This window comes from Pan troglodytes, chromosome Y, assembly GCF_028858775.2.
Source record: "Pan troglodytes isolate AG18354 chromosome Y, NHGRI_mPanTro3-v2.0_pri, whole genome shotgun sequence".
In the NCBI taxonomy this organism is placed as follows: Eukaryota; Metazoa; Chordata; class Mammalia; order Primates; family Hominidae; genus Pan; species Pan troglodytes.
The window spans coordinates 32,366,812-32,392,430 of NC_072422.2; the positions used below are offsets into that span (position 1 = coordinate 32,366,812).

The following is a 25,619-nucleotide window of genomic DNA, read 5'->3' on the forward strand; positions in this document are numbered from 1 at the left end:
CATAGGAACTCAAACCCTATTGTGAACTCCACATGCAAGGGATCTAGGTTGCACTCTCCTTATAAGAATCTAATGCCTGGTGATCTGTTACTGTCTCCCATCACCATCAGATAGGACTGTGTAGTTGCAGGAAAACAAGCTCAGGGCTCCCACTGATTCTACATGACGCTGTGTTACATAATTATTTCATAGGTACTATGACATAATAATAGAAATACAGCCAGATGTAGTGGCTTATGCCTGTAATCTCAGCACTCTGGGAGGCTCAGGTGGGTGGATCACCTGAGATTGGGAGTCCGAGACCAGCCTGACCAACATGGAGAAACCCTGCCTCCACTGAAAATACAAAAAATTGCCAGGCATGGTGGTGCATGCCTGTAATCCCAGCTACTTCGGAGACTGAGGCAGGAGAATCTCTTGAACCCAGGAGGTGAGGGTTGCATTGAGCTGAGATCACACCACTGCACTCCAGCCTGGGCAACAGGAGTGAAAATCCGTCTCAAAAAGCAAAAAAAAAGGAAAGGAAGGAAGGGAAGGGAAGGGAGGGGAGGGGAGGGGAAGGGAAGGGAAGGGAAGGGAAGGGAAGGGAAGGGAAGGGAAGGGAAGGGAAGGGAAGGGAAGGGCAGGGCAGGGCAGGGCAGGGCACAATAAATGTAATACACTTCAATCACCCCGAAACCCTCTCCCTCAACGTGGTCCATAAAAAAACTGTCTTCCACAAAAACAGTTTCTGGTGCCAAAAAGGTTGGGGACTGTTGCCTGACACCATCTCTTTGTCCTTCAATACTCCTCTTATCTCCTGCCTCCTTCTGTCAGAGGCATTCGAACAAGAGCAACTCCATTTTGAGTGGGGGCTATAAAAATGAGGTTGAGTCTTGCAGCAGTCCCAGAAAATTAGGCATTCCTAGACTCTAGATATTTATGATTAAGAAAACAAACTTATGATGTTTACTGAAACAGACTCAGACTTGGGAGTGTCGAGGCATCCTGTTGTCTGGAGAACAAGGGCATTCCTAATTTTGCTTTAAATATAATAATATCAACTCTTGCAACATATAGTAATTAGGAAAATTAATGCTTTATCACAAACCCATGTAGCAGAGCACATCTCCCCAAGAGCTATTTTTATCTTATGTATACACAAGTGTTAGAAACAAGTGCTCAGTGCTACAAAGAAAAACCCCAGCAATTAGACAGAAAATTTCTCAGCAAGGCAACTTTATTTCTGCAGAACAGTGCTGCCTGTGCCTGATGCAATTGCAAGAGCACATCGAACAAAGGAAGGGGCTTTTAACCCTAATGCAGTCCCTGCTTCTGTGTCCTTCCCCTATTGGCTGGAGTTGGACCTCACAATCAAAGTTGATCCCGGTTGGCTTAGATCTAAATTTTTTCCGAATAGGGTAAATGTGCAATTTGTGAGAAAAAGAGAAGGGAGAAGACAGTAGGGTTGATTTACAACTTGCATAATTTATTCCCAGGAAGTTGAGTCTTTGAAGAGGAACTTAGTTGTCCCAACAATTTCCCACTTTTCTGTTTTGTAGTTCTTTCTCTGCAAATTTCTTTAACAAGATCTGGCTTTGTTGTTCTTCTTGATCATCTAGGAACAAGAGCATATCTGAGTAGCAAGGGGAAGAGGTAGGGGAAGTTTTTGTTAGAGCTGGTTCTATGAGTCTTTGGGTTAACCCGTGAATACAAGGTATGATACAGCAGCCCACAAGGATAAGTACATCTGTAACAATTGCCAAGGAGGTAAATATTGAGGTCATGAATCCCTTCCATTTTCCAAACCACCTTCCCGTGAGGCCCTTAAAGGGGTCATCTATTCCAGAGTTTTTGGCTAATTCATTTGCTAGGGTGGTAAGGTCTTGTAAGGCTTTTGTGATTGTTCCATTGGAGGCTGTAAAATTATTTGGGATAAAAGTACAACATTGGACTCCAATTATGACACAGACCCCACTCTTTTCTGCCAACATCATTTCAAGGGCTATCTGATTTTCCCAGGTCATTTCATGTGTGGGGCCTAACTGTTCAGCGATTCCCTTGATGGCATCTCTGGTATAATTGATGAATTGCTGTTGATTATAGTATATAGTTTTTCCAGTCTACATTTTTATTCATAGTTGGCCACCAGAACAAAACAGATTTTAACCCAGCGGCTATTTGATTTTGAGCTTTAAATTCATTTAGTACCCCTCATGGGACCCTGATGGCATCTATGTAAATATGGGGGTCAAATGACCGGTGAGAGGTCTCTCTCTTTTTCCAGGTTAGTTCTCTATTCTCTTGTGGATGAAATGCCAGTGTGAAAGGGATAGCCAATTGGATTAGAGCACAAGTGCTGCTCCAATTGCTTGGCAATGTACCAGTAAAGGTCCTCCACAATACCACCACACATCTCCTCTGGGGTGGACAAGGGCCAACTGATTAGTGAGCTCTTGAAAAGGCTTGGAATCACTACACCCCATTAGATTTCCAAGGGATGTCAAATTTCCCACTTTTCATGACAGACATGAGGTAAAATTGGCATCGGGAGCTAGAAACTGAATGGACCTTGTGGGCTGACCCACAGGACTCTTGACTTGTGGAAACAGTAGTGAAAGGGTAGGGCATGCCTTGTTTCCCTAGGCTGTGGGGTGCTGAAAGAGAGCCACCATATTGACCATACCTGGCTGGTTAGCCTATCCGAGTGGAAAAGGAAAAATCTGGGTTTCTAGCCTGCCCATTGCACAAGGGTAACAATTGCTTTTATTTAGGGTGTAAACAGAATATTTAATCTATTCCAGCCAAGCCTTTGGATCTTGGTACCTGGTTTCAATGGCTAGAGTTTAAGTTTTTGACTTCTACTACAACACTTTGGTTTTATCACTGGGCATGGAGAGAGAAATGGTTTGATTTGGTGGGCTTGGGGAGTAGGAGGCAGTAAGAAGTAGAGGAGGGTGAATGAAGTGCATTTCAAAGTAGCCTATAGGGTCCCACCCAGCAACATTGCCTCCCATGCCATAGAAGCATCTTAAAGTATGATTAGAATTGGTAGAGTTGGGGACATTAATAGAGATTTGCACTGGGTTACATTGTCGGAGTTGGCAATTAGAGGGGGTAGTTCCTTTGGTAAAGAGGATGTAGGGCTTTAAAGTGGTGCAGAAACCTTGTGTGAAGATCCAGTCCTGATACTCAGTAGTCCAGAGAACATTTTCCCAAGAAGCACAGGACAGGAAATTGGCCCCAGAGAACTGTTTACTACAAGGGTTGGGGCAAATATATTTTTTCTGAAGAGGCTAGCTGTCTTTGGCTTTGGAGATCTCCATAGGGTATGACAAGATAGGCATGAAGAAAACTGTTTGGGGAAAGGGTGATCAGGTTATATTGATAATGAAATGTCCTTGGGCAACTAGAGGGAGAAGTAAGAGACAGATTAAACTCTTTTGAATGTTAATTTGGAAGGTGTTGGTCCTGGAGTGATGGTCCATGATCCCACAAAGATGGGGCCCTTTTTACCCATGTGTGATGAATCCATCCTTTTTCGGCCACTCAGATTGTTGTTTTGGTTGTTATGAGCAACAGGTAAGGTCCTTCCCAGGTTGGCTGGAGTTTTCCCTTTTTTAAACTTCTGATAAGGACGTGATCCCCAGACTGGTGTTGGTGAACTAGGAATTCAAGTTTTGGAGGTTGCGCGAGGAGGCCTTGAGTCCTGAGGGAGGAAAGGGTGGAAGACAGACCAAATATATAGTTTTTAAGAAACTGATCTTTTATTTTGAATGTAGGAAGGTCAGTAGTGGAATTTAGATAAGGCAGCCCATAGAGCATTTCATAAAGGGAAAGGCCAAGATCTTTTGGAGGAGCAGTTCAGATTCTTGATAAGGCAATGGAAAGGCATTTTGTCCATGGTAACTGGGTTTCTAAGATTAATTTGGTTAGGTGGTTTTTGAGAGTTTTATTAATCCTTTGTACCCTCCCTGCTGAGGGTGGGTGATGGGGGTATGATATTCCCATTTTATTCCTAATGCTTGGGTTAGCCCTTTAATGATGTGTGCACTGAAGTGGGTCCCATTGTCTGAATCAATGTTCTCTATTAGTCCAAACCTGGGTATGATATGTTCCAACAGTACTTTTACTACCTTACTGACTTCTATGCTTGGGAAGGGGATGGTTTCTACCCAGTGGGTGAGACGGTCTGTTATTACTAGTAAATATTTGAGATGGCCTACTGGGGACATTTCAGTGTAGTCAAATTGGACGCTTTGGAGTGACCCTCACCCTGGGTTTCTTCCCCTGGAAAGTTGCCTTTTTAGAGCTTGCTTATTAGTTTTTCTGCACACTATAAAACCATCTGCCACTTGCCTAGCTACAGTACATATCCCTATACACTAATAGGTTCTGAGGGGCGCATTGCACATAGCTTGAGGACCCCAGTGAGTTCTTTGGTGAAGCTGTGACAGTATTTCCCAAATGAGGGGTTTAGACAACATTTCTCTTCCATCTGGTAATACCCACTTTCCCTCTGAGCTTTCCTCATCTCCTCATTTTTTTAGTTTTTCTTGGTCTGCGTGGGAGAAGATGGAGATTGCAGCTGGAGGGGAAGATGGGGGTTAGATGGAAAATGGGTGACTCCTGGGAAGAGGCAGCTTGCTTAGCTATTTGATCTGCAAAGTTATTTCCCTGGCTTTTAAAAGATTAGTTCTTTGGGTGTCCTGGGACATGGACAACTGCAATTTCTTCTGGCAGCTGAAGATTTTCTAGTACCTGTGTAATTAATTCCTTGTGGATGACATGTTGGCCTCTACTATTGATGAGGGCTCATTCAGTCCAGATTTTTCCAAAGGTATGGACTATTCCGAAGGCATACTTGGAGTCAGTGTAAATGGTTCCCTCCTCATTTGCAGAGATTTTAAGTCTTGGCTTAATGCAAAGAGTTCATGTTCGGGCAGATCAGTTATTTGGCAGTATTCCTCACTCTACTTCTGTGAGGGTTTCCCACCAACTACACAATACCCATTGTGCCTTTTTCCTTCAATGCCTGGGAAGAGACATCTATAAAGAAGTGACACCCTGTTTGGAAGGCGGTCTTGCTTAAATCTAGTCTGACTCTGGTTTGGTAACTGATTGGATCTAAGCATTTATGTTCAGGTTCTTCTGGGTTTGTGTTTCCTGTTAGGAAAGCAGCAGGACTGAGTGAATGATCAGTGGTTAGTGTTACATCATCCCTCTCAATAGCTTCATATTTAAAAATTCTTGAGTCAGTGAGCCACCTGTCTGCCTTCTGATTAAGAATGGTTCTCACGTCCTTCGCCCACTTTTTGATGGGGTTGTTTGTTTTTTTCTTGTAAATTTGTTTGAGTTCATTGTAGATTCTGGATATTAGCCGTTTGTCAGATGAGCAGGTTGTGAAAATTTTCTCCCATTTTGTAGGTTGCCTGTTCACTCTGATGGTAGTTTCTTTTGCTGTGCAGAAGCTCTTTAGTTTAATTAGATCCCATTTGTCAATTTTGGCTTTTGTTGCCATTGCTTTTGGTGTTTTAGACATGAAGTCCTTGCCCATGCCTATGTCCTGAATGGTAAAGCCTAGGTTTTCTTCTAGGGTTTTTATGGTTTTAGGTCTAACGTTTAAGTCTTTAATCCATCTTGGATTGATTTTTGTATAAGGAAGGGATCCAGTTTCAGCTTTCTACATACGGCTAGCCAGTTTTCCCAGCACCATTTATTAAATAGGGGATCCTTTCCCCATTGCTTGTTTTTCTCAGGTTTGAAAAACACATGAAAAAATGCTCACCATCACTGGCCATCAGAGAAATGCAAATCAAAACCACAATGAGATATCATCTCACATCAGTTAGCATGGCATCATTAAAAAGTCAGGAAACAACAGGTGCTGGAGAGGATGTGGAGAAATAGGAACACTTTTACACTGTTGGTGGGACTGTAAACTAGTTCAACCATTGTGGAAGTCAGTGTGGCGATTCCTCAGGGTCTAGAACTAGAAATACCATTTGACCCTGCCATCCCATTACTAGGTATATACCCAAAGGACTATAAATCATGCTGCTATAAAGACACATGCACACGTACGTTTATTGTGGCATTATTCACAATAGCAAAGACTTGGAACCAACCCAAATGTCCGACAATGATAGACTGCATTAAGAAAATGTGGCACATATACACCATGGAATACTATGCAGCCATAAAAAAGGGTGAGTTCATGTCCTTTGTAGGGACATGGATGAAATTGGAAATCATCATTCTCAGTAAACTATTGCAAGGACAAAAAACCAAACACCACATATTCTCACTCATAGGTGGGAATTGAACAATGAGAACACATGTACACAGGAAGGGGAACATCACACTCTGGGACCTGTTGTGGGGTGGGGGGAGGGGGGAGGGATAGCATTGGGAGATACACCTAATGCTAGATGATGAGTTAGTGGGTGCAGCACACCAGCATGGCACATGTATACATATGTAACTAACCTGCACATTGCGCACATGTACCCTAAAACTTAAAGTATAATAATAATAAAAAAAAGAATGGTTCTCACTTGGTGAGGGGTACTTATGATGAGATTTCCCCCAAAGGTTATTTTCCTGCTTTCTTCTGTTAGCAAGGCAATTGCTGCTATGGAATGGACACATCTGGGGACTCTGTAAACCCCTGAGGCAAGACTCTTCGTCGGTACTGCTGTTTTCGACTGGAGTGAAGGTCCTCCCACTCAAACACAAACATGTCCCGGCTGTCCTCTGCCAAAGGGTAAGCTCAAAATGCATCCTCTAAATCTATCATCGTGAACCACTGATGGCTGTGTGGGATTCTACTGACAATGGTGTCAGGATTGTGAACAACAGGTTGGGTGGTTTGAACTATTTGATTAATAGCCCGGAGGTCTTGCACTAGCCGGTATGACCCATCTGGCTTCCTTACGGCAATACTGGAGTGTTATAAGGAGACATACAGCAATCAAGGAGTCCGTCGTGGACAAGGCTTTCAATTAGGCTTTCAATTAGGTTTCAAATAGGTTTTAAACCTATCCTGGCTTCCAAGGGAATAAAGTATTGTTTTCTTTTTACTACTTCCCTGGGAGTTATTTATTTGACATGGTTTGGGGGAAACTATACCTTTCCTTGATTTCCTTCCTTTGACCATACATCAGGATGGATTAGGCTTTCTTCAGAAGTGGTGAGCAGGTTTAAGGAAGTAAGTTTTCCCTGATTAACATATGGGCCTATTTCTAACCTTAACATCAAGTCCCTTCCTAATAAGTTAGTTGCTGCTTCAGGAATCAGCAAGAACTTAATAGTGGGTGACTTATTATTATATTTGACTTCAGTTTACTCTAGAACTTTTGCCCTGAATCCTTCCCCTTTAACTCCTGAGACTGAAAGGTCCACTGCTGAGCATGCTAAATCTGATGGGAGAAAACACAGGGAGCAGCGAGCTGCTCCTGAATTGACTAAGAAAGTGACTATCTTTGATTTGGGTCCCATGTCAAATTTATCAAGGGCTCTTGGTGGGACTTGAGATGAAAGCTGTAGAGTGCCTGACCCCCTACTATTCTTCAAATGTCATGAATGGAAGGACTTTCTTTTCTCTCTCCCATTCGGGATATTCCTTTTTTAAATGACCTGGCTTTCCACACCTGAAACATTTGTTTTCTCTTCCCTATTTCCTGATTTTCAGATTTTATCCTTTTGCCTCCTGGATAGGGTGTGCTAGCCGGGTACTTAGGTTTACAAGTTATACTTCCCTGGTCTCCCTGTTGAAGAGTTCCCTTTTGTAGGGTGGACAGCATAATTTCTGCCTTTTGCTTCTGCCTTTCCTCATCCCTCTGTACGTATACCTGTTGGGCCTCTCTTAAAAATTCCTCTATGGGATGGTCTTTTTGGTTTTCTATCATTTGTAATTTCTTTGTGATGTCCAGCCAACTATTGATGACAAAGTGGAGCTTTAGCATCACTTGTCCCAGTGGGTCCTCTGCATCTAAACATGCATATTTTCTCATCTGTTTCTTAAGTCTGTTTAAGAATTCCATAGGCCCTTCATCTTTCCCTTGTTGTACATTAAATGCTTGGGAGATATTTTGGGTTTGAGGAACTGATTCCCTAATCCTTTTAATTCTCGTATCTTTGAGATCGCTCAAGTTCTCTCGGTGGGCTGCATGTTGTTATCCCGCTGAGGGTCCTGGGCCAGGAATTTATGCTCTCCTGCAAGGATATTTTGACCAGGAGGGTGTTCATGCTCCCAGATTGTCATAGTGGCCTTGTGGAACATGGTTCTTTCCTTTCCTGAGAATATCTAGGATAGACATTAATTCAGGTCAAGTGTACAACTGTGGCCCTAGAAATTGGTCAATTTGACTTTCAACTCCAAAAGATCATCTACCAGTGATCTGAGTTCTTTTTTAGATTCCTAATCTCTGAGCTTGTTAAGGGGGTATTTATGAAGCCAATATCACCCCCTCCTAGTGGTACTTCCTTTAAGAGAAAACGGGTTGGAACAGACTTCTTTGAGGAAGAGGGGAAAGAAAAGTGTTGAATATCCCTTTGAGATTGTTCCATTTCCTGTTGGAGCTTTTCTAAGGAGGGGGATGTTTGAGTGGCTGTCCAGAAGGGGTGTGCAGTGTTAAGGTCCTTGGGGCAGGATTATATGGAGAAGGGACTGAGTGTTCAGCTTGAGGCAGAGGGTTAGGTGGGGAAAGGTGGTCTAGAGGATCCCATGCATCTTTAGATATAGAATACAACTTAGCTAGGTCGACTTTTGGGGGCTTTCAGTTCAGCTTTGCTTTTTCATTCTTTAGGGGGTAGAGAAGGACAAGTCCCTGTCTCCATAATCTATCTCCTCTTGAGAAACTGGACTTTTATCATTTACATACTGGATTAGGAGTTGGCATATGCAGTCCCCGCTCAACCCTAACTGTGGCCAAAAGACCAAAGGTTTCAGGATGGGTTCCTTAGTCCAAATAAAACAGCAATATTTTATCATTTGCTGTCTTTTCTTGTGTTTGGTCCTTTCATTATCTTTCCAGTATCTTAACATAAGGCCTAGGGTACTGTCAGGGGGAATTTTATTGTCTGCTTGGTCTTTTGTAGTCCCTGTCTTACCTGTCATTTCCCATCCTGGAGGTTGGTGAGGCTCAATCTCTTGTATTAGAGATTTATTGCACTCCCATTCCTGGAGGCTAAACCTCCCATTTTGGTAAGGTTCAATCTCTTGTATTAAAGATTTCTTGCACTTTCGTATCATGGAGGCTAAACGCCCCTTTTTCCCAATGGAGGTTTCTTACTCTCTGCTGAGCATTTGCTTCAACCTTATTGGCTGCTTTCCTTGTGGGAATTTTAGATCCCTCTTAGCCTTGGCAGGTCAGTATAACCACCTGACAGGAAAATTGCCCCGGGGCCATAAAAACGAGGCAGTGGGATGCATCTTCCCATGAAATATAATCGCTAGTCCTTCCTGAAAGAGAATGGGATCCCAGACAAGCCCCTAAGTTGTTAGAAACAAGTACTCAGTGCCACAAAGAAAAACCAGAACTTAAGACAGAAAGTTTCTCAGCAAGGCAACTTTACTTCTGCAGAAGGGTGCTGCCTGTGCCTGATGCAATTGCAAGAGCACATCAAACAAAGGAATGAAGGGGTTTTTAACCCTAAGGCAGTTCCTGCTTCTGTGTCCTTCCCCTGTTGGCTGGGATTGGGCCACACAATCTAAGCTGATCCCACATTGGCTTAGACCTAAACTTTGTCCAGATAGGGTAAATGTGTGATTTGTGAGAAAAGGAGAAGGAGGAAGAGAAAGGGGGTAGGCTTGATTTACACCTTTTACAACTTATAACCAGGGAGTCTTTGAAGAACTTAGTTGTCCCAACACAAGCGTTTCACCTAAGGTGGACACTTTCCTCCTCTGTCAGGAACATCCTACTCTGTCTATGTAGTAGCTCTGTTCTTTCACCACTTTACTTTCTTAATAAACTTGCTTTTATTTTGCACTGCAGACTCACCCTGAAATCTTTCCTGTGCAACATCCAAGAACCCTCTCCTGGGGTCTGGATCACAACCCCTTTCCTGTAACACTTCCTCCTTGGCTCATGTTGATGGATCCCATGCTCACTCACTTCTGTATCTGCAGTTCTTTGCCCTGCCTGCAGGGATAGCATCATCACATAAATACCCTCAAACACGGGGGTTTTCTGGTGCATAAGTAATATAAGTTGAAAATAACCAATGGAAGATTGTATGAATATGTATACTGTTGCTAATGAAAAATGTCAAACTCTGTAAAATGTTTGAAGAAATTTGTTCTGAGCCAGATATAAGTAATTAATAGCCTGTGACACAGCCCCAGGGGACCCTGAGAATGTGTTCCCATGGTGGTTGGGGCACAGCTTGGTTTTATACATTGTAGGCAGACATTAGACATTAATCAAAACATATAACATGTACATTGGTCTGGTTTGGAAAGTCAGAACAACTGGAAGAGTGGGCAGCTTCCACATTACAGATAGATTGAAAGATTTCCTTATTGGCAGTTGGTTGAAAGAGTTATTATCTAAAGACCTGGAATCAATAGAAGGGAGTATGTGGGTTATTGTTGATGTAAAGAGTCAAACTCTGTCAAATATTTGAAGAGATGTATTCTGAGCAAAATATGAGCGACCATGGCCTGTGACACAGCTTTCAGTAGGACCTGAGAATATGTCCCCAAGGTGGATGGGGTGCAGCTTGGCTTTACATATTTTAGGAAGGCATGAGACATCAATCAAATACATTTGAGAAATGCATTGGTTTGGTCCAGAAAAGCAGGAAAATTCAAAGAGGGGAGTAGGGGATAGGGGCTTCCAGGCTATCGGTAAATGTGAACATTTTCTCATTGACAATTGGTTGAGTTTGTCTAAAGACCTCGGATTGATGGAAAGGAAATGTTCAGGTTGAGATAAAAGATTGTGAAGACCAAGGTTCTTTTGAAGTCTTATAGTGGCTGTCCTTAGAGACAAGAGATAATGAATGTTTCCTATTCAGATCTTCAAAAACGTGCTAGAATCTACGTTACTCTCTTTAGAACTGGGAGGGTCTGGAAGAAAAAGATCTAGCTATGTAAATAGAGATTCTCTACAGATGCAAAATTTCCCCCACAAAGGATGGCTTTGTAGGGACATTTTAAAATACGGCAAAGAAACATGTTTCGGGTTAAAATAATTTGATTTTCTTCATCAGGTAATGTTATGCCAGAGTCAGACTGGAAAGTAAGTCATGACATATAGAGTTAAATAAATCTGATGAGAATTTATGATTTGTAGGCATCACTCCTCAGACCACTTAGATAGGAATTTGGGCAAGATAAGAAAAAATCAGAACTTTGTCTTCATTATGAGGAGTTGTGGAGCCCCAGGTTCCACAGATACAGATGAAGCCTCCAGGCAGCAGACTTAGGGAAGAATAGATTATATATGTTTCTTTGTCTTTTTCTTTTTTTTTTTTTTTTTTTGAGATGGAGTTTCATTCTTGTTGCCCAGACTGGACTGCAATGGTGTGATCTCAGCTCACTGCAACCTCTGCCTCCTGGGTTCAACTGATTCTCCTGCCTCAGCCTCCCAAGCAGCTGGGATTAGGCATGTGCCACCATGCCTGGCTAATTTTTTGTATTTTTAGTAAAAACAGGTTTCACGATGTTGGTCAGGCTGGTCATGAACTCTTGGCCTCAAGTGATCCGCCTGCCTCAGCCTCCAAAAATGCTAGGGTTACAGACATGAGCCACCACGCGTGGCCTAAATTGTAAATGTTTCTTGTCAGAGTTGATTCTCTCCTGGATTGAGAATCAGGCCTAGAAAAGGAATGGGACTCTCTTCAGAATGTAGATTTTTCCCACATGAGACAGCCTGGCAGGACTATTTCAAAATATGTTAAAGAAATATGATTTGGAGTGAAATGCTTTGATTTCCTTAGTGCTTGCTGTCTGTCATGGGGTGATGTGCCAGAGTCAGGATGTGCTAGAATAAGGCTGGAATGTGGTGTCTTACTGCTCTCAAGAGTCCACTTTGTCAGTTCTAATGAGAAGTGAAGCTGGCTGGACTTCCTGGGTCAAGTGGGGACTTGGAGAACTTTTCTGTTTAGCTAGAGGATTGTAAATGCATGAATCAGCACTCTGTAAAAACGCACCAATCAGCACTCTGTGTCTAGCTAAAGGATTGTAAATGCACCAATCAGCCCTCTGTAAAAATGCACTCATCAGTGCTCTGTGTCTAGCTAAAGGTTTGTAAATGCACCAATCAGCACTCTGTAAAAATGCACCAATCAGTGCTCTGTGTTTGGCTAAAGGTTTGTAAATGCACCAATCAGCACTCCATAAAAATGTACCAATCAGTGCTTGGTGTCTGGTTAAAGGATTGTAAACGCTCCAATCAGCACTCTGTAAAATGGACCAATCAGCTCTCTGTAAAACGGACCAAGCAGCAGGATGCGGGCAGGGCCAAATAAGGGAATAAAAGCTGGCCGCCTGAGCCAGCAGCTTGGGTCCCATTCCATGCTGTGGAAGCTTTGTTCTTTCACTCTTCACAATAAATCTTGCTGCTGCTCACTCTTTGGGTCTGCACTATCTTTAAGAGCTGTAACACTCACTGCGAAGGTCTGCAGCTTCAATCCTGAAGTCAAGTGAGACCATGAACCCACTGGAAGGAAGAAACTCTGGACATATTTGAACATTGGAAGGAACAAACTCCAGACATATCATCTTTAAGAACTGTAACACTCACCATGAGGGTCCGCGGCTTCATTCTTGAAGTCAGCAAGACCAAAAACACACCTGAAGGAACCAATTCCAGATACATTTTGGTGACCCAGATGGGACTATCAACTATCGCCAAGTGGTAACCACCATTGGACCCCTTTCACTTGCTATTCTGTCCTATTTTTCCTTAGAATCAGGGGCTAAATACCAGGCAGCTGTCAGCCAGTTAAAAGCAACTAGTGTGGACACTGGACTAAAGACATGAGTGTCAGGCCTTCTGGGAAAGGGCTCTCTAACAACCCCCAACTCTTCAAAGTTGGTTTGCCTGGAACCAGTGTCTGCTTTTCCTGTACTTCTGGGCTGAGCCAAGAGTCGACAGAGAGGAAAGCCATTCAGCTCCTGGGTCCTGACGCAAGTTGGTTGACCCTGCGGCCATGAGTGGAACTCTCAAAGTCATGTCGCCCAAGCGACTTGCCCATCTATCCTATCCTGATCCTTGATTGCTGGGTCCTAATGCCTTTCAGACAAACTTCCTCTCTCCTCTCTTCTCTGAGGCTAGTCTCGCTTCTAAAAACCTCTCTTGGTCTCTGGTGCTTTTCTAGTTTCTCCTGTAAGAATGATTTCTAGTATAAATTCCAGAACTCTGTTACCTTTTTAAGGCACCTGGGCTCACCAATCAGAAAGACATAATATTTGCCCAAAGCCCTGTTATAGAGGGGACTATCTGGAATTTTAGGATCCTCCTCAAACTAGCAGGCCTAACAAAAGCTATTCCTGAAGCTATGATAATGGTGAGCTTCAGAAATGATATCCTTCCTATTCAAGTGAGGACAAAAAGTGTCACTCTTCCAACCCTGGAGATCCCTTCCCTCCCTCAGGGTATGGACCTCCACTTCATTTGTGGGGCATAACATCTTTATAGGACAGGGGTAAAGTCCAAACACTAACAACAGAATGTTTAGGACTCTAACAGTTTTTCGAGAATGCGTTGGATAGGGCTACTAAATCCGATCTTCCTCGGTCCTCCTTGTGGTCTAGGAGGAAAACTAGTGTTTCTTCTGCTGCATCGGTGAGCGCAACTATGCAGATCAGCAGGGTCCAGAGACCATTGTGGGTTCTTGGGCAAGAGATGTTTCTGCTGCTATGTCAGTGAGTGCAACTTTTCCAATCAGCATGGTCCAGGGACCACTGTGGTTTCTTGTGTTGGTGGGCAAAACAAACCAAAACCACAGGCAGTTTTGTCTTTCAAATGGGAAACACTCAGGCATCAACAGGCTAACCTTTGAAATGCATCCTAAGCCATTGGGGCCAAACTGACCTGCAAACCCTGAAAAAGAGGCAGCTCATTTTTTTTTTTTTTTCTGCACCGTGGCTTGGCCCCAATATTCTCTCTCTGATGGGGAAAAATGGCCACCTGAAGGAAGTACAAATCACAATACTATCTGGCAGCTTGACCTTTTCTGTAAGAGCGAAGGCAAATGGAGTGAAATACCTTATCTCCAAGCTTTCTTTTCACTGAGGGAGAATACACAACTATGCAAAGCTTGCAATTTACATCCCACAGGAGGACCTCTCAGCTTACCCCCATATCCTAGCCTCCCTATAACTCCTCTTTCTATTAATGATAAGCCTCCTCTAATCTCCCCCACCCAGAAGGAAATAAGCAAAGAAATATCTAAAGGACCACAAAAACCTGGGCTATCGGTTATGTCCCCTTCAAGCTGTAGGGGGAGGGGAATTTGGCCCAACCCAGCTACATGTCCCCTTCTCCCTCTCTGATTTAAAGCAGATCAACACAGACCTGGGGAAGTTTTCAGATGATCCTGATAGGTGCATGGATGTTCTACAGAGTCTAGGGCAAACCTTTGATCTCACTTGGAGAGATGTCATGCTATTGTTAGATCAAACCCTCGCCTTCAATGAAAAGAATGTGGCTTTAGCTGCAGCCTGAGAGTTTGGAGATACCTGGTATCTTAAGTAAATGATAGAATGACAGCTGAAGAAAGGGACAAATTCCATACCAGTCAGCAAGCCATCCCCAGTATGGATCCCCACTGGGACCTTGACTCAGATCATGGGGACTGGAGTCATAAACATTTGCTGACTTGTGTTCTAGAAGGACTAAGGAGAATTAGGAAACATCCCATGAATTATTCAATCATGTCCACCATAACTCAGGGAAAGAAAGAAAATCCTTCTGTCTTCCTCAAGGGGCTATGGGAGGCCTAAGAAAATATACTCCCCTGTCACCAGACTCACTAGAGGGTCAACTGATCCTAAAACATAAGGTTATTACCCAATCACAGATATCAGGAGAAAGCTCCAAAAGTGAGCCCTGTGCCCTGCACAAAATCTGGAGACAACCTTGGTATTGTATAATAGGGACCAAAAGAAACAGGCCCAAGAGGAAAAGTGAGATGAAAGAAAGGCTGCAGCCTTAGTCATGGCCCTCAAACAAACAAACTTGGTGGTTCAGAAAGGACAGAAAATGGAGCAGGCCAATCACCTGGTAGGGCTTGTTATCAGTGTGGCTTACAAGGACACTTTAAAAAAGACTGTCCAAAGAGAAACAAGCTGCCCCCTCATCCATGTCCACTATGCCAAGGCAATCACTGGAAGGCAGACTGCCCCAGAATGCATTGGTTCTCTGGGCCAGAAGCCCCCAACCAGATGATCCAACAACAGGACTGAGGGTGCCCAGGGCAAGTGCCAGCTCATATCATCACCCTCACTGAGCCCTGTGTATGTATAACCATTGAGGTCCAGGAAATTGACTTCCTCCTGGACACTGGCACAGCCTTCTCAGTGTTAATCTCCTGTCCTTGATGACTGTCCTCAAGGTCCATTACCATCTGAGGAATCCTGGAACAGCCTGTAACCAGGTATTTCTCCCACCTCCTCAGTTGGAATTGGGAGATTTTGCTCTTTTCACATGCCTTTCTTGTTATGCCTGAAAGTCCCACACTCTTATTAGGGAGGGATATATTAGCCAAAACTGGACTTATTATCCACATGAATATGGGGAACAAGTTACCCATTCGCTGTGCCCTACTTGAGGAAGGAATCAACCCTGAAGTCTGGGGATTGGAAGGACAATTTGGAAGGGCAAAAAATGCCCTCCCAGTCCAAATCAGGCTGAAAGATCCCATCACTTTTCCTTATCAATGGCAATATGCCTTAAGGCCTGAAGCTCATAAAGGATTACAGGATATTGTTAAACATTTAAAAGCTCAAGGCTTAGTAAGGAAATGCAGTAGTCCTTGCAACACCCCAATTCTAGGAGTCCAAAAACCAAATGGTCAGTGGAGATTAGTGCAAGAGCTTAGACTCATCAATGAGACAGTAATTCCTCTATATCCAGTTATACCCAACCCCTATACCCTGATCTTTCAAATACCAGAGGAAACAGAATGGTTCACTGTTCGGGACCTCCAAGATGCCTTTTTCTGTATTCCACTGCACTCTGACTCTCAGTTTCTCTTTGCCTTTGAGGATCCCATAGACCACATGTCCCAACTTACATGGATGGTCTTGCCCCAAAGGTTTAGGGATAGCCTTCATCTGTTTGGTCAGGCACTGGCCCACAATCTAGGCCACTTCTCCAGTCCAGGCACTCTGATCCTTCAGTATGTGGATGATTTACTTCTGGCTACCAGTTCAGAAGCCTTATGCCAGCAGGCTACTGTAGAGTCTTGAATTTTCTAGCTAATCAACGGTACAAGGCATCTAGGTCAAAGGCCCAGCTTTGCCTACAGCAGATGAAATATCTAGGCCTAATCTTAGCTAGAGGGATGAGGGCCCTCAGCAAGGAATGAATACAGCCTATACTGGCTTATCCTCACCCTAAGACATTAAAACAGATGCCGAGGTTCCTTGGAATCACCAGCTTTTGCCGACTATGGATCCCCAGATACAGTGAGACAGTGAGGCCCCTCTATACTCTAATCAAGGAGACCCAGAGTGCAAATACTCATCTACCAGAATGGGAACCAGGGGCAGAAACAGCCTTCAAAACCTTAAAGCAGGCCCTAATACAAGCTCCAGCTTTAAGCCTTCCCACAGGACAAAACTTCTCTTTATATGACACAGAGAGAGCAGGGATAGCTCTTGGAGTCCTTACTGAGACTTGTGGGACAACCTCACAACCAGTGGCATACCTAAGTAAGGAAACTGATGTAGTAGCAAAAGGCTGGCCTCACTGTTTAAGTGTAGTTGTGGCGGTGGCCATCTTAGTGTCAGAGGCTATCAAAATTATACAAGGAAAGGATCTCACTGTCTGGACTACTCATTATGTAAATGGCATACTAGCTGCCAAAAGAAGTTTATGGCTTTCAGACAACTACCTACTTAGATACCAGGCGCTACTCCTTGAGGGACCGGTGCTTCAAATATGTACGGGTGTGGCCCTCAACCCTGCCACTTTTCTCCCAAAGGATGGGGAGATGGTAGAGCATGGCTGCCAACAGGTTGTAGTCCAGACTTATGCCACCCAAGATATCTCTTAGAAGTCCCCTTAGCTAATCCTGACCTTAACCTATATGCCGATGGAAGTTCATTTGTGGTGAGTGGGATGTAAAGGGCAGGTTATGTGATACTAGTGGCACTTACCCGAGCTTAGAACTAGGAAAGGGAAGAAGAATAAATGTGTATATGGATAGCAAGCATGCTTATCTAATCCTACATGATCACACTGCAAGATGGAAAGAAAGGGAGTTCCTAACCTCTGAAGGAACCCCCACTAAATACCAGAAGGAAATCATGGAGTTATTGCACGCAGTGCAAAAACCCAAGGAGGTGGCAGTCTTACACTGATGAAGCCATCGGAAAGGGAAGGAGAGGGGAGAACCGCAGCATAAGCAGCTGGCAGAGGGAAAGACCAGCAGAAAGGAAAGAGAGAAAGAGCCAGAAAGTCAGAGAGAGAGAGAGGAAAAGACAGAGAGATAAAGGAGAAAGAGAAAGATGGGAAATCAAAAAGAAGAGACAGAGAGAGGAAGACAGCAAAAGAGAAAGAAAGTCAAAGAGACAGAAAGAGAGAAGGAAAGACAAAGAGACAGAAAGTCAAAGAGAGACAGAGAGAAAGAGACAGAAGTAGTAAACAAAAAACAGTGTACCCTATTCCTTTAAAAGCCAGGATAAATTTAAAACCTATAATTGATCATTGAAGGTCTTCTCTGTAACCCTATAACACTCCAATACCACCTTATTGTCAGTGTAAACAAGGGCATAGCCCAAAACCACTGAGGCCACTGACAACCTGTAGCCTTCCTATCAAAAATCCTTCACCCAGCAGGTTTCCTAACAGGGGATCTAAATCTGAAGGTCCAAGCAGACATAGGAGGAACTCCCTTCAGGACAGGACAACAGATGTTTCCTCCCAGGCGATGAAGGGAAAAAGACACAATGGGTATTCAGTAAGTGATAAGGAAATACTTGTAGAAGCAGAGTTAGGAAAGTTGCCTAATAATTGGTCTGCTCAAATGTGCAAGCTGTTTGCACTCAGCCAAACCTTAAAGTACTTACAAAATCAGGAAGGAGCCATCTATACCAATTTTAAGTTAATATGGACTCAATGAGGTCTTATTAATAGCAAAGAATAATTGAAATCCCAAACTTACAAAGTTTTCAACAAAAGTAAATTTTGCTAAAAGTTAACAGTGTAACATATATTATCCTAACTTCTAATCTTATGGAAATCAGACCCTATCAGTACCCCTCAAAGCTCAAGTCTGTCAGCACAGAGCCATACAACTAATACCCCTATGTATAGGGTTAGGAATGGCTACTGCTACAGGAACCGGAATACCCGGTTTATCTACTTCATTATTCTACCACCACACACTCTCAAAGGATTTCTCAGACAGTTTGCAAGAAATAACAAAATATATTTATTCTACAATCCCAAATAGACTCTTTGGCAGCAGTGACTCTCCAAAACTCCTGAGGCCTAGACCTCCTCACTGCTGAGAAAGGAGGACTCTGCACCTTCTTAGGGGAAGAGTGTTGTTTTTACACTAACCACTCAGGGATAGTATAAGATGCCACCTGGCATTTACAGGAAAAGGCTTCTGAAATCAAACAATGCCTTTCAAACTCTTATACTAACCTGTGGAGTTGGGCAACATGACTTCTCCCCTTTCTAGGTCCTGTGCCAGCCATCTTGCTATTACTCGCCTTCAGGCTCTGTATTTTTAACCTCCTTGTCAAATTTGTTTCCTCTAGGATTGAGGCCATCAAGCTACAGATGGTCTTACAAATGGAACCCCAAATGAGCACAACTAACAATTTCTACCGATGACCCCTGAACTGACCCAATGGCCCTTTGGCCTAAAGAGTAGCCCTCTGGAGGACACTACAACTGCAGGGCCCCTTCTTCACCCCTATCCAGCAGGAAGAAGCTAGAGCCATCATCGCGTAGTTGGGGTGTCCTGTTTAGAGGGGGGATTGAAAGGTGAAGCTGGCTGGACTTCCTGGGTAGAGTGGGGACTTGGAGAAATTTTCTGTCTAGCTAGAGGATTGTAAACGCACCAATCACTACTCTGTGTCTAACCAAAGGATTGTAAAAATGCATAAATCAGCATTCTGTAAAAATGCACCAATCAGCGCTCTGTGCCTAGCTAAAGAACTGTAAGCGCACCAATCAGCCCTCTGTAAAAATGCACCAATCAGTGCTCTGTGTCTAGGTAAAGGTTCGTAAATGCACCAATCAGTGCTCTATAACAATGCACCAATCAGCACTCTGTGTCTAAAGGACTGTAAATGCACCAATCAGCACTCTGTGAAATGGACCAATCAGCAGGATGTAGGTGGGGCTAAATAAGGGAATAAAAGTTGGCCAGGAGCCAGCAGCCACAACCCCTGGGGTCTCTTTCCATGGTGCGGAAGCTTTGTTCTTTCATGCTTCACAATAAATCTTGCTGCTGCTCACTCTTTGGCTCCGCACAACCTTTAAGAGCTGTAACACACACTGGGAAGGTCTGCAGCTTTACTCCTTAAGTCAGCGAGACCACGAACCCACCAGAAGAAAGAAACAACTCCAGACGTGCCAGCTTTAAGAGCTGTAACACTCACTGTGAAGATTTATGGCTTCACTCCTGAAGTCAGCGAGACCAGGAACCCACTGGAAGGAAGAAACAACTCTGGATGTGCCACCTTTAAGAGATGTAACACTCACTGCGAAGGTCTGGGGCTTCATTCCTGAAGTCAAGCGAGACCACAAACCCATCAGAAGGAAAAAACTCCAGACACATCTGGACATCGGAAAGAACAAACTCCAGACACACCATCTTTAAGAACTGTAACACTCACTACGGTGGTCTGCGGCTTCATTCTTGAAGTCAGCGAGACCAAGCACCCACTGGAAAGAACCAATTCCAGACACACTAAGGTCTCTGTTTTAATGTGGATGCTGGTCAGGGGGTCTGAACGCCAAAGGGAGGAGGGTATCATTGAGGCATAACTGACCCACACTTGGAATCATGGCCTAAACATTTTCAGATGAACTCTAGTATGCCCTTGGCTGAGAGAAGGGTTGCATTGAGTTCGTTGGGGAGCTTAGAGTTCTGTTTTTGGTTTACGCTGTTATCACAGGTTCAAACTTCCTCTTGGTTAATTAAAACCATTTTTGTGTGACAGAACCATGAAATCCAGATGTCTTCATGATTAGGAAACTGTGCAGGAGGAGACGAGAGGGACAGGGGAGGAAAGAGGGGGGAAGGGGAGAACAGATGGGAGAGGAAGGGCAGGAAAGCAGACGGGAGAAGGGGAGAAGAGAAGGGAGAGGAGGAAAGGAGAGGCGAGGGAAAGAGAGGGGAGGGGAGGAGGGAGGAGAGGGGAGTCAGCAGAAGAAACAGAGGGAGGAAGGGAGGAGGGGCAAGTGGGAAAAGGGAAGGAAGGAGGAGGAGAGGAGATGGGGGAGACAGAGGAGGGAGGATGGAAGGAGGTAGGAGGGGAGGACAGGGAAAGAGGGAGCAGGGGAGGAGAGGGAAGGAGGGAGGAGGGCGGTGGGAGAAGGGAGGAGGAGGGAGGGAAGGAGAGGAGGGAGGAGAAGGGAGGAGGGGAAAAGGGAAGAGGAGGGCAGAGAGGAAGACGGCAGAGGGGAGGAGAGGAGAAAGAACGTGAGGAGGGCAGGAGACCAGGGAGGAATGCAGGGGAGGGGAGGGGAAGACAGGGGCTGGGAGAAGAGAAGGGGAGGAGAGGGGAGGGAAGAAGGGAAGGGGGGGAGGGAAAAAGCAAAGAGAAGTAGAGGGGAAGAAAGAAAAGAAGTAGAAGGGAAGAGAGAAGTAGAAGGGAAGAAAGGGGAGAAGAAGGCAAGGCAAGAGAGAGAGGCAGTGAACCCCAGTTCCCTCTACTCTGACATGGGATTTCAGTGTATAAATTCCTACAAAAAACAAACCCAGTTAATCACTGGCTTCAAAGTGTTAGTGTGAGTCTGGAGCCTACCCCTGAGTCTAAGGTGTTGATGTCCCGAATCCACAAAGGGGAATTCTCAGTTTTTCCACCAGTTTCTCATTAGTAAACTCGAGTGAAGCTGCCTTCTGTGCATCCTATGATTATGGCAATTCTTTTTTCTTTCCCTTTTTCTCAGAATTTGAATTCCGAGGAAGATTTTAATGGTTCTCAATTCATCACCAGCATTGTCATGGGACCCTGGAAATGTCTCACAGACATGTGTCACCTTTCCTTCTTTTTATTCTCCAAGATGGGAAGAGATACACTATCTCTTGCTTTCTCCACTATCTCTTGGCTTCTCCCTTTTCTTCAATCTCAATAAAAATATGGTTATCCTGAAAAGTCTCGTGGATGTGCACATTTTTATTGGTTGTGATTATTAATCTACACAGCACATGCCGCACGCATTTCCTGTGTAATGTAGGAATCAGTACTGATTGCACGCCCGTTGTGCTTGCAGATACTACATACACTAAGTGATCGTTTCAAGGGGAAAAAAAGACAATTTAAAACTGACATATTTTTCTTCTGTTGGCCATGCTTAAATTCAGACTTCTGCTTTCTAGGCAGTTGTTTTCCCATAAAAAAAGTCATGAAAATTAAAACCTATTTACTTTTTTCATCTAAAACGCTTTCCTTTGCCCAGAGAAAAAACTCCTCCTGTATAAATATTAGCTGGGCAGGAAAGAACTGTTTATATATTATTATAAAGCCTGAAAAATACCGAGAAGGGAATCTTCTGTTTATTTTTTAAGACAAAATAATATTTAAATGCTTCAATGGCTGGATAAGACGTGAGAAAGTAAATTAATAGGAAGAGAAAAACTTTAGTAAAATTACACATTCCTATCTTCCAGTAGTTACCCTATATCATGAAATCACTGAGGATGTCTCATACATAGCATTGTATCTGCAGAGAATGGGCTCAGCAAATCTCCAGCCCTTAAACAAATGCAGGCTGAATATTATTTTCGTCTCCAATATGAGGAGCTTTGCCAAGTCAGGATAAAGCCCTAGCGGGGAAGAATGTAACTGTTAGCCAACGACCACGGAGGCATCCTGGAAACAGCTACTTTTCTTGTTACTCTTTAGGCTATTTTAAAATACAATTTCTCTCGTTGCCAATCCTTCCACTCCATAAATGGGAAGCGTGTTCTCTTATTTGCTAACGTTTGTCATTTGTTTTCTTTAAGTCAATCTTACTTAGTCTTTCTTAGTAAAAGCATCTGGGGAACGCTAGCTTATTCATTTGTCACAAACAATTTGCAACACTGCCGTTTTGGTAGGGCTTTCAGTGTAGCAAATAAAAATACAGCCTACTCACTACCATAAGTATGACCCGCATGTTGTATGGGATATACTTCCACTAAAACAAGATTTACTGTTTACCCCAAATTAAAATTTAACTGGGTGTCCTGTATTTTATCTGGGAACCCAACTTTTATGAGCTGAAACTATTGCTGTTTTGTTTTGTTGTTAAAGTACCATAGGGTATGACAATGATACCATTGTGGTCTGGGAGAGATGTTTCATTGCTGGCCTTCTGAAGAAACTATTGGAAGCCAGTCATTATGATGACGATATCATTATGGTCTGGGAGAAATGCTTCATCATTGGCCTTCTGAAGAAACTAGAAGCCAGATTGTTGCATTACAGTCTGCTTAGGGTTCTATCTTCCCTCTTCAACAATGACAATTTGCCCTGAGGGTATCTGTAACATTAAAAGTTCATACCTGCAATTTGTCACTGAACATACAATGCTAGGTGCCATGGCTCATGTCTGTAATCCCAGCACTTAGAGGAGCCAAGGTAAGAGGACTCCTTGAGGCCAGGAGTTTGAGATCAGCCTGTGCAGCACAGCGAGAAACTCCTCATCTCTACAAGAAAATGTAAAAATTAATCAGGCTTGGTGTTTTGTGCCTATAGTCCTAGCTACCAGGGAGGCTGAGGCAGGAGGATAGGTTAACACCAGGAGGTTGAGGCTGCAGTGAGCCAAGATTGCACCACTGCACTCCAGCCTGGACAACAGAACAAGACCCTATCTCAAAAAATAAAATTAAAATAAACATAAGACCTCATTGTGGAATGTGACATTCAGCTATTTAAATTATCTGAAAATAAAAACATGTCTTTGTTTGTTTGTTTGTTTTTCTGAGATGGAGTCTCACTCTGTCAGCCAGGCTGGAGTGCAGTGGCGCGATCTCGGCTCATTGCAAGCTCTGCCTCCCAGGTTCATGCCATTCTCCTGCCTCAGCCTCCCAAGTAGCTGGTACTACAGGCATCTGCCATGACGCCTGAGAATTTTATTTTTGTATTTTTAGTACAGACAGGGTTTCACCGTGTTAGCCAGGATGGTCTCAATCTCCTGACCTCGTGATCTGCCCGCCTTGGCCTCCCAAAGTGCTGGGATTACAGGCGTGAGCAACCAAGTCCAGCCAAAAACATACCTTTTAAACATGCAAGGAAAGACTTGACATGGAATTAAAATGAATTAGAAATAAAGGTTGCCTTCCACTTCTGGATTTTCTGCAATAAAATGAAAACATACAAGTTTATCAGATGCTCCAGACATCACCTCATAACCCTGAAGTAGATTCTAAATGATCCAGCCCTAGGGATTTACAAAATAAATGAACAGACCTTACATTTAGTCCTATTAAAAAAAAAAAACAAAAAAAACCATGAGAACACATCATAATTATTATTCTGCCTTGAGAGAACCAAAACTAAAGCGTAATCACTCCCACTAACCCACAATTATCTAGTTACAAAGAAAAATGTTCCCATTTTGTACTCTTTCTTGGAACACATAATTATTTGGAATGGGTTCTTTGAAGGATATTAATTTTCCAATTATTCTGTTCTAAAAGGAGTCTTCTGTGTATTTCTAAGAATTCTAATTTACCCTTTTCTCAACTCTTTCCTTTAGCATAGAGGATGGTGATACCTGACACAGGTTAGAATCTGTGCAAGGGACCATAACAGAGATGGAAAGAGTAGGTATCCAATCTAACTCTGCTATCATTGAATAAATGAATAGTGGACATGCATTCGTGAAATAGTTAAGGCTAGATGTGGTTTTGAGGAAAGGGGAGGCCACCATAGGAAATGCTAAAACCGCCTTTGCAAAAATTATAACTGAACAGAGCTTCTGACCTAACCGACTCCATTTCAAAAAATAAAAAAATAAAAAGCAACTTGTGGCCCAGGGGTGGTGGCTCATGTCTGTAATACCAATATTTTGGGAGGCTGAGGTGGGAGAATGACTTGAGGCCAGCCTGGGCAACACAGCAAGACTCCATCTCTACAAAAAAAAAAATTTAATTAGCTGAATGTAGTGACACGTCTCTATAGTCGCACCTACTCAGGGGGCTTGAGTGGGAGGATCGCTTGAGCCCAGGAGGCGGGGGCTGCAGTGAGCTATGATCGCACCATGGCAGTCCAACCTGGAAGATACAGCAAGATCCTATTTAAAAATAAATATTCTCAATGGTCTTGAAGTGTTAAAAATAATTAATTAATTAAAATTAATTACAGCAACCTGAAAAAGTATAATGGATGATTAACCTAAATTACAACTTCAATTATTTAAACATAATTGCAAGTCAAAACATAATAGTATTTATGTACACACTTGGCAAAGAAAATTCAAAAGTATAATAACATTTATGATAGCAAATGTCTGAGGAAAAATGTTAAGAGAACAACTTTAGGTGCACTAAATTTAAAAGAGTTGAACTGAGCAAAGAATGATTTGCTAATCGGGCTGACTCCCAAGCCAAAGTCTGCTCTGAGATTCCAGCATAATCACGTGGCGGAAGATTTGTGGATAGAAAACAGAAAGTGGAATATGAAAAGCAGAAGTGAGATTCAGAAATAGCTGGTTTGGTGACAGCTCGGCATTTACCTTATTTGGGCACAATTTGAACAGTTGGCTACATTTGATTGGCTGAAACTCAGTGATGGGTGCAAGAGTAGGCTATTGTCCTTCTACATCTCCACTTGTTAGAGTTCACAATGTACCGAGAAACCTTTGGGCTGAACTTAAAATACGTAAGGAGGCAGCTTTAGGCTAAACTTGATTTCACAAGTATTTTTTGGTTGTTTTCTTTTTAAACTATTGATTGAGTATAAACAAGAGGAGTATTATATTTTCTGGAGGCCAGTTTGCCAATGTTAAAATGTAAAATGCCTGTAAGTAACAAGTATAAAGGTGAGAGGTGCGGCAGGAGGTATTCATCTACGTTCTTTTCTTCAGGGGAGAAAGAAGCACCTTACAAATGGTTCTTGGTTCCTCTGGGGACCCTAAGTCAATCCATGATTTTCATGTGCTAACGTGTCCATTTAAAACAATGGAGTGGGAACAAGAAAGAATGATGGAGAAGCCACATTTCTGCCATGTTCTTGAGGCTCCTGGCTTTGGGGTGAGGTCTTTCTGACTGGGCTAATTCCTTCTGACCCT

At 43.2% G+C, this 25,619-nt stretch overlaps 1 long non-coding RNA gene across 1 annotated transcript; it reads left to right on the forward strand.

Moving 5' to 3' along the window:
- The first annotated feature begins 244 nt into the window (after nucleotides 1-244).
- Nucleotides 245-21,499, forward strand: LOC129138950 (uncharacterized). Its single transcript, XR_008542179.1, has 3 exons — nucleotides 245-430; nucleotides 6,600-6,745; nucleotides 21,294-21,499. It is a non-coding gene; the product is annotated as an uncharacterized LOC129138950 (long non-coding RNA).
- Nucleotides 21,500-25,619: the final 4,120 nt, after the last annotated feature.